The 8,109-nt window shown below is 37.7% G+C and overlaps 1 long non-coding RNA gene across 2 annotated transcripts; it reads right to left on the bottom strand.

Annotated features, from left to right (window-relative positions):
- Positions 1–462: 462 nt before the first annotated feature.
- LOC132610423 (uncharacterized) lies at positions 463–2,500 on the bottom strand. Of its 2 annotated transcripts, XR_009571153.1 has the most exons (4): positions 2,352–2,500; positions 2,220–2,276; positions 1,525–1,578; positions 463–796 (listed from the first exon to the last, which is right to left on the bottom strand). It is a non-coding gene; the product is annotated as an uncharacterized LOC132610423 (long non-coding RNA). The 2 variants fall into 2 exon arrangements; XR_009571152.1 differs by having other exon boundaries at positions 463–1,578.
- Between the last annotated feature and the right edge of the window lie 5,609 nt (positions 2,501–8,109).

The raw sequence follows: 8,109 nt of genomic DNA, 5'->3' as shown, positions 1-8,109 counted from the left end.
TATTCAGAAAGGTTGTATGCCCTATCGACGGACTATGATGCGCATAGGTGCACAGTCATTCAGATGTGGTTATGCATACGAGAGTCGTAGAGGGACATATAAGCTATATTCTCATCAATACAGAAATGTTATAGATACATAAAGATGCATACGATCGTGCCTAAGAGGTTATAGTATCACATAGGTTTCAGTCCTCAGCGGTAAGTCAAAGGTTCACAGGTTGATTCTTATCCCTTTTATTTTACAGTATGCTATTGTTATTATTATGTTTTATTCCGCCTTAGTGTCACGACCCAAACCGGAGGGCCGCGACTGACACTCAAGACCCTACTCGGCTGAGTGCCATACTACCATTTTATTCATAAGTGACAACTTTTTGTGAACCTTTAAATTATGAAATGATGCTTCCGTCAAGTAAAACAGGAAAACTTTTTAATAAAAATCTTTCATCATATCAAGGACTTCTCCCTTATAGTTAAGTCAAAGAAAACCTTTAGTCACAATAAAATCTTTAAATCGATGCATATGAACACATCGACCTAGATGACCGCTTTACACAAGTGTCGATACCTCGACGCACTATCCACAGGATACTGTCTGTAAAAGTCTCTAATATGTAACAAGGTACCATAACATAAGTTGGGACAGGGCCCCAACATAACCGTAATGCATCTGACTTAAGGACATACATAAGTACTCTGACTCGGCAACACTCTGAACAGAAATAGAGCTCACCAATCCAGCTGATTGCCTAGGAACATTCTATAGCAAGTGTCCTCTACTCATCTGTATATACCTACGTGGCATGAAACACAACGCCCCCAGGCAAAGGGACGTCAGTACGAATAATGTAAGGCAGAACTGAAACAATATATCTCAACTCGAAATGATAAAAAGTAACAGACTCAATCTGTACCTGTAACCAACACTAAGAATCATGCATGTGCATATGAACTTCTAAAATATCATATGTATATATATAATGCATACCTTCTCCCTGCTCGCAGCTGCTTTGGGCATAATAGAATTATGGCCCCGTCGGGCAGACCCTTCAGGGATCATAATCATCATAGACCAACTGATCAGTGGTTTGCGTACATAACGCTATAATCCTTTCCCCCTTTCCCATAAAATCATGTCGTACATATATATAAGTGTGCAAATGCATGATAATCTTTGTAAAACATCAAAAGACTCCCTTCAGAGCAACTTTTAGTTCAAAATGGTAACTTCTTCTCCTTTTCATTTGTCTCCTTCGAGACTTAAAAATCAAATATGAAATGTATATGAATAAAGAAGCCTTATGAATGTCCCCTTCAGGATTTAGACATCATTATGAAAACGTACAACTTATGGATGCCCCTTCGGGACTTAAGAAGTCAAGGAACTAAGGATATGAACAACACCAATATAAACATAGGGACATGAGCTCCTACATCTAGGAGTAGGTTCATTATGAGTATCGTCACGTTCGTACTTATCATAGATCATGCCAAAATGAAAGAAGGAATAGCCTTAACATACCTCTTGTAGTCAATACGCACTCAATAACGAACTTTCCTCAACTATCACTTCAACCTATAACAATGATAATACGCCCATCAACTGAGAGAACACTAGTATATGATGTATATCAAATGATAACTCGTTTTGATAAATAATCCGGCAGCATCTCCCCTATTTTTATCACGTACTTAACTCAAAATCAAGAATCACAACATCAACAACAACATACATAAGCTAAAATCATAGAATTCCAGCCACCACTACTCAAAAATTCACTCCAAAACAGTCCACATAACAACAATAATAGCTTACACGATTTCCCGCCATTAATCCCATAGCAATATTTATTCTGTAGCTTGATCAACATCCAAAACTTAAACAAAAAGAACAATAACTTCTTTGAATCCTTTCTAAACTCAAACCATCAATATACAAGAGTATACACCAAGACATCCCAATATATGCTTCGTAAACTCTACTTTATACACTTCCTTCTTTCAACATCTCAAGTATATTAACATCAACACAACCATAACATCAACTACTATCCATTCATAAGGAAATTAGCTCAATTACACAACAACAATTATCAACAACGACAACCATCAACTACAAGTCCAGCAGCTAGTTTTTACGACTTTCGATCGACTTCCTGTAAATCCTACACAACAAACGTATTGATATATCCTTTTACAAAGGAGAATTTTACATACCTTATACAAGCAAAAACCCACTTATTCTGCCCCGAACATTCAAGAAACACGCAACTACTACAACCATGAGAGAAAGGACGATGAGTACTTGGAAATTTCAACGGAAAATTAAGTAGAAGAAGCTGTTTATACCATAAAACACAAGGCAAAACGTTGCTGTTGCTGCTCCTAGCTTATGTTGTTCAATTCACCAAAGACAATGTCATTAATTAAATTATTACGGCAAAACAATTCCAAATCCTTTGGACCGTGAAGTCCACTTCTCTTTTCTTGAATATATGAAGTGTACACCTGTTAATATAATAAAAATCAGATCACCTATATATTAATCAATGAGTCACTTCCTAATTTTGTGTCATGCCTACACGTGGAAAGGTGGCACACCTAATTAAGGTAAGTTTCCTTTCTTGTCTTTTGCAATCTTTTTTTTTTTTTTTTTTTGTAATTTTCCCTACACCCCAAACTTTGCACATAATTAACTCTTTTGATCTCAATTTTCTTATATACCAAATTATTTTTAACACACTTCCTATACTCATAATGATGATCATGAGATATAGAGCTAGTCCGTACCACCTTTTGGAACACACAGAATATTATTTTCAATCACCGTCATTCCACTTTTCAGTCTTAAATAATTTCGGGATTTCATCCTAACCACCGATCTCTTAATTTGCATACTTGAATATGACCAACATTCTCCGTGCTCAGGTAAATTTTCTCATGTCTGACGATTCAATTTCCTCGTCCAACTTGGACCTTGTTTCGTTCAAATAAATGTCGAACCTAGACGAAACTTATTTTCTCCGATTCGTTTAACCTCTAATCCTTTCACGTCACTTACTTATCACTTTTTAAACATAGCATAAATACTTATAACCTCAAAAATAATCTTGTCCTTGAACTTATGTCGATTAACTTATGACATATCCATCGTACAAAAGTATGGAATGTAAGACTTACATACTCAGTACATTATTTCGTACTGACGTCCCTTTGCCTAGGGAAGCTGCGTTCATGCCCGCAGGTTTAGACAGGTTGACAGGAGGATTGCACCGATGAGGTTTGCCGAGTATCCGCTTGGATTGGTGAGCTCCACTTCTTTCTGGAGCATTGCCGAGTTAGTATGTCCTTTATGTATATCAGGTGTTACATCCCGTATTTTTGAACGTCGGATTAATTGTAAGTTGAGGTGGGGCCCACACGTCAAGATTTTTTTTTGGGACATGTGACAAATTATATGAATCACATATGTGAAGTTAAACACAACTCAAGAAGGACCCTTGGGCCAAATCAAAGTGGAAGTCCTCCAAACGAATATTTTTAAGAAAATGTTTTCGGGTGACCTGACTTTGGGGGGAAATAACGGTATTATAAGTTTCGAATTTGGAAAACTACCAAGAAATAGAAGTTGTAGATAATTGAATTAGCTTTCCATCCATAGGTCGTGGGTTCCAAGGTGACGTCGATACAAGGAGATATGAACGTTTTAAGGTCGAAAGGTCAGTGGGCTAGGCCCAACTCGGGACCAACCGAGTTGGCCCAAAAAAAAATGAAAAGAAAAATTTGGGCCCAACTCAAAGGGGTGGCCGGCCAACAATGGCCCAAACCCATGGTCCTAATTAAATTTTCCATGTGCTAATAATATATAGTAGTCATTATCCTATAGAGGGTTCAAGAAAACAACATAAGGAGAAGACAAGAACAACAACTCAAGCCAATTTCGGGTTTGGCCATAGAAAAATCAACCCTCAAAATCTTGCCTCTAAAATTATTTTCTTGTTGAATTCCTACTAATTCAAGGTCCCTCTACAACTTGGTGTAGTTGTTTTGGAAGAAGGAACACTTGGTTCCTCAAGTTGATCATATATTCAAGTGAAGAAGATTAGGAAAAAGGGTAAGAATTCATCCCTTTTATTTGTGTTATGAAGTCTTGTTTGTGTTGTAGTATGTGGGAATGAGTTGATTGTATGGAAAAATGGAAGATTTCAAAGTGGGTATGAAATATAGTGTATGTAGCCGTGTGTGTATATTGTTGTATATATGATATGAGTTGAATTTTATGTTGTATTCTAGTTGTGGTTATGATGGAAATTATATTGGGAATGAAAGTTGAATGAATTTTGGTTGAAGTTGGAATGTAGAAGATTATGTCACCTTAGAATAATTTTGTGATATTATGGAAATGAAGTTGTTAAGATGTAAATTATGATTATGGTTGATGAAATTGGAAGATGGAAATATGTTATGAATATGTAGGTTGAAGATTTGAAGTTTTGGGTGAATTATGTTTTGGTGGAAAGTTTGTATATTTTGTATATCTTGTGAATATTTCGTAGAAATGATATGAAATATTTCCAAATTATATTGTGATGATGTAGATTAATGATGAATGTGAAACCATTGAGATTAGTTTGGAAATTGAAGTTGAAATGAAGGTTATGACATTATGTTGAAAAGATAGCTAGTTAAGTTATATTGTGTTTATAGTGATTGTTGTTGTTGTTGATGTTGTTGTTGGGTTGTTGTTGATTGTTTTGGCTGAGTTAAATTCTCGGGGATGCTATATGTATAGGGGAGATGCTGCCCAAATTTCTGTAGGCAATTATGAATAAAGATTGAATACTTAAAGATTGGAAATTGAGAATTGGTAAATGTGACCAATTGCAGATTTTGGGCGAAACGGGAATTGAATTTGGAAAGGGGTAAAGAGCATACAAGGTATGTAAAGCTATCCCGATTCTTCTTTTGGCATGCCCTAGGTGTACTAGGATCGGATTTGAGCCTCGGAAAGCGTTCTGCTCATCGGAATCCGCATTTGAAAATACCCCTTTTTCATTCAATGGAATTGAACCCTATAAGTATGCTTTATTGAAGGAATTGTGCAAACTTCCGCAAATTGTCTAGAAAATTATGGAATGTCCCCAGAACCTCCGTAGGTGACTTTATAAGCTTAAAATACGTAATTTGAGACCACCGCATCGTTTGTCTAAGGTCGGCCCACTATTTCCGATTTTACCCTTTTGTGTTTTTGACTTGTCTTCGAGCATTTTTTTAAGAAATATTCTAACTACTCTTTTAACTACTAAATAAAAATTGTTTTAATATTTCATTAAGCCTTATGAATTGTTTTGGAACTTGGGAACGATCTCAGAAAGATTATGCTTCCGTAACCCATTTTGACATTCGAATTTCACTTACTATGACTCCGTTCGATTTCATTGATTTGATCAGTCATTCGATATGCTTCATTGAGTCTCTGAAAATATATATGGTATTTTTATTGCATTTAGTTTCTCACTACTCCATTCGTGGATGCCTCAATGTTTCCCACACTGAGCCCGGGCCAGGATATGTTGTCAAGCGCATTCCACAGCATTGTTCGCCGTGCCTCGATGTGAGGGGGCAGGTATACATGCACATGGGTTTTGGAGTATGCTGTGCCATGTACACACATTTTGATATGATATGATCTGATATGGCCTTCTGATATGATATGTTATGTGACGGGGTTATCCCCTATTCTGTTCCTTATGTATGGTGGCACCAGCGTCGGGGGGTGGCCACGTTCTGTTTGCTGAGCCCCTTGGCAGGGGCCGGATATGATGTGATGTATGTTTCTGTACACACTCCTCATGTTTTGAAAATATGCATTTGATACTTCGGATGTCACATTCACTTCTCTGTAAGTTCTGTTTCGGTTAAAATCTTGTTCCGCAATAGGACCAGGTACGACATATGTTTTCAACAAATACTATTTATGCTTTATGATCAGTATTTTGCTAATCTGGATATTCTGTCCATTTTCTGTACCTTCTGCTTTGATGATGACTTTGTTTACTACGTCCTGTGCTTTACATACTCAGTACATATTTCGTACTGACCCCCTTTCTTCGGGGGCTGCATTTTCATGCCGCGCAGGTATAGAAGACAGATTTGCTGACCGCCTACCTAGGACATCTATTCTGCTATATTGGGAGCGCTCTTTTGTTCAGAGCCGGTATATTGGTACAGTCTGCCGCTATTATATATATGTACACTATTCAGGGGTATGACGGGGCCCTGTCCCGTCTCATGAGTCTGTCATGTTCTGTATATGTTTGGGTATGATATGATCTGTGACAGCCTCACCGGCTTCCATGTACTGCGTCGGTTCATTTATGATCATTACTAACGCCAAGTGACTTTTATATTTGAAAATATTCTGTCGTTTGCTAATTTGGGTTATTGGGTACATTTGGGTGTCCAGCACGGACACTAGTCGCGGCCTATGGAGTTGGGTCGTGACAAAAGTGGTATCAGAGCGGTTCGTCCTCGGAGTGTCTACAGACCGTGTCTAGTAGAGTCTTGTTTATCGGTGTGTTGTGCACCACATCTATAAACAGGAGGCTACAGGACATTTAGGGTGTTACTTTTCTTTGAATCTTAGATCGTGCGATAGAGCCAGCTGTAGGAAATGAACCCCTTTTTTTTTACTAACCCTTGATTGCAGATGGAGAACGGTATCGACGTAAGACAACGACTGATGATATTGGAAGCTACACAGTACGCAGGTGAGTAATGGTATGAAAGATGTATGCTGGGTAAGGTGTTTGAAATACGATTGAACCATAAAGTTGAAGGTTGAAAAGAAAAATAAACAGGAAAGTGTAGCAGGTGCAGTTTGAGTTGGGCATGTGAGGTAAGCCTCGACATCTTTATACTTTTATTTGAAATTGTTAGCCCCGTGTGGCTATGAGGCGATATGATATGATATGTATATACGTATATGTGTTGGCTCTGTGAGGCATGGTTGGTATTTCCTGTGTACAGGTTTTGGTATAGTAAGAAATACAGAGGAACCTCTGCCCAAATTTTTCTAGGAATACGAAAAGGGAAATGAGATATAAAATTTTAACCTGTCTTGAAGGTCGATACCGATAGGATAAATCTATTATGGTGGATTAAAATTTTAAGAGGTACCCTCCATGTCATTAGTAAGAAGCATTACCCTTATCGGGAAAATTTTATCTCGAGAAAGCAAATACGAGTAGAGAGTTCGTAATTTAATTGGAGGGACCAGAAATATGTTCTAACCCCATTTTGTTTTAGCATAGCCCACGTGAAGGGCAAAAATATGTGGAAGGGCAAAAATGTCTAACGATTAAGTTTCCTCTAATTGAAAGAATACAAAGCGTATGACAAGCAGGCGGGAATTGAGTGGTTTGCTCACGGCTCATATATATAAATATGGAGGTAATTATGTGAATTAAGTACTAAAAGATTCCGCGAAGTTCGTCGGACTTTAGCTTTCTCGTGCTAATGATCGTAAAATGCCTTACAGTAGCATTTTATCAGTTTCCATCGACTAATTCGAGATGGAATTTGTGGGATACAGACTAAAACTCGTGGGCTGTCTAGAATTATATATATATACGTGGAGGTAAGTATTGAAGACGTACAAGGGGCGACACAGCAACCATATAGTCAGAAAGGTAAAAGAATTCTCGCTAGGTCGGGGTGGGACCCGCTACGAGAACATTTTGAAAAGTTGTTAAGACCCCGATTTATCTTAAATTAAGTGACAAAGGCTGTGCGGGGCAATCAATGTAATTATACCGGTCTTAACGTGCCTAAATGCATTAAAGTTGTAAGGTTAAGCGTGCCAGGGCCAGAGCAATTCTGGGATGGGTGACCCCCTGGGAAATGTATAAAATTTTCGCAACATAGATATCAGAGACGAATAGGAAATTCAGGGTAACCTAAATGGAATTAGGATATGTGGAATGGCTAGAAATTTTATAGGGGTCACACGAGCTGAGAGGATTGGATTGTTAAAAAGAAAGAAAAAGCAGCGCAGCCCTGAAATTAGAGTAAATTCGAACAAGTGATTGAAGATGTATTGTAAAAG

This window comes from Lycium barbarum, chromosome 9 (genome assembly GCF_019175385.1).
Source record: "Lycium barbarum isolate Lr01 chromosome 9, ASM1917538v2, whole genome shotgun sequence".
In the NCBI taxonomy this organism is placed as follows: domain Eukaryota; kingdom Viridiplantae; phylum Streptophyta; class Magnoliopsida; order Solanales; family Solanaceae; genus Lycium; species Lycium barbarum.
The sequence above is the reverse complement of the archived record's forward strand: the minus strand, read 5'-3'. Positions and strand labels throughout refer to the sequence as shown.